The sequence below is a fragment of the Trichechus manatus genome, unplaced genomic scaffold (genome assembly GCF_000243295.1).
Source record: "Trichechus manatus latirostris isolate Lorelei unplaced genomic scaffold, TriManLat1.0 scaffold00060, whole genome shotgun sequence".
Lineage (NCBI taxonomy): Eukaryota > Metazoa > Chordata > Mammalia > Sirenia > Trichechidae > Trichechus > Trichechus manatus.
The window spans coordinates 4,388,250-4,390,316 of record NW_004443996.1 but is presented as its reverse complement, the minus strand read 5'-3'; positions in this window follow the sequence as shown (position 1 = coordinate 4,390,316).

Here is a 2,067-nt window from a genome sequence, read left to right as displayed (position 1 = left end):
CATGTGCCAGAAGGAAGGAAATAATAAGAATTAAAGCAGAATTAAATGAAATAGAGAATAGAATAACAAGCCCAAAAGCTGGTTCTTTGAAAAGATCAACAAAATTGATAAACCATTGGCCAAACTGACAAAAGAAAAACAGGAGAGGAAGCAGGTAACCCATATAAGAAATGAGATGGGTGATATCACAACAGACCCATATGAAATTAAAAGAATCATAACAGATTACTATGAAAAATTGTACTCTAACAAGTTTGAAAACCTAGAGGAAATGGACAAATTTCTAGAAACTCAATACCTACCTAAATTAACAGAAACAGAGTTAGAACAACAAAATAAACCCATAACAAAAGAAGAGATTGATAAGGTTATTAAAAAACTCCCCCAAAAAAAAAAGCCCTGGCCCTGATGGCTTCACTGAAAAATTCTACCAAACTTTCAGAGAAGAGAGAACACCACTACTACGAAAGGTATTTCAGAGCATAGAAAAGGGTGGAATACTCCCAAACTCATTCTATGAAGCCAGCATAACCCTGATACCAAAACTAGGTAAAGGAAGCACAAAAAAAGAAAATTACAGACCAATATCCCTCATGAACATTGACGCAAAAATCCTCAACAAAATTCTAGCCAGTAGAATGCAGCAACATATCAAGAAAATACTTCACCATGACACAGTGGGATTTATACCAGGTATGCAGGGATGGTTTAACACTAGAAAAACAATAAGTGTAATCCATTGCATAAATAAAACTAAAGACAAGAACCACATGATCTTTTCAATCGAGGCAGAAAGGGCATTTGACAAAGTCCAACACCCATTCATGATAAAAACTCTCAATAAAATAGGAATAGAAGGGAAATTCCTCAGTATAATTAAGGGCATTTATACAAAGCCAATAGCCAACATGATCCTAAATGGAGAGACTTTGAAAGCATTCCTCTTCAGAACGGGAACCAAACAAGGATGTCTTCTATCACCACTCTTATTCCACGTTGTGCTGGAGGTTCTAGCCAGAGCAATTAGGCTAGAAAAAGAAATAAAGGGCATCAATATTGGTAAGAAAGAAGTCAAAGTACCTCTATTTGCAGATGATATGATCTTATACACAGAAAACCCCAAAGAATCCACAAGAAAACTACTAGAACTAATAGAAGATTTCAGCAAAGTTTCAGGATACAAGATAAACATTCAAAAATCAGTTGGATTCCTTTACACCAACAAAGACAACCTTGAACAGGAAATTACCAAATCAATATCATTCACAATAGCCCCCAAGAAGATAAAATACTTAGGAATAAATCTAACAAGAGACGTAAAATATCTATACAGAGAAAAATACAAGACACTATTGCAAGAAACTAAAAGAGACCTGCATAAGTGGAAAAATACACCTTCCTCATGGATACGTAGACTCAACATAGTGAAAATGTCAATTCTACCCAAAGCAATCTACTGATACAATGCAATCCCTATCCAAATTCCACCAGCATTTTTTAATGACATGGAAAAACAAATTACCAACTTCATATGGAAAGGGAAGAGGCCCCGAATAAATAAAGCATTATTCAAGAAGAAGAACAAAGTGGGAGGCCTTACACTATCTGATTTTATGGACCTATTATACCACCACGGTAGTCAAAACAGCCTGGTACTGGTACAATAATAGATACACAGACCAATGGAACAGAGTTGAGAATCCAGATATAAGCTCATCCACCTATAAGCAGCTAATATTTGACAAAGGCTCAAAGTCCATTAATAGGGGAAAAGACAGTCTCTTTTACAAATGGTGCTAGCATAACTGGATATTCATCTGTAAAAAAACTGAAACAAGACCCATACCTCACACCATGTACAAACACTAACTCAAAATGGATCAAAGACTTAAATATAAAATCGAAAATGATAAAGATCATGGAAGAAAAAATAGGGGCAATGCTGGGAGCCCTAATACATGGCATAAACACAATACGAACCATAAGTAACAATGCACAATCACCAGAAGAGACGAGATAAATGGGAGCTCCTAAAAATCAAACACTTATGCTCATCAAAAGACTTCA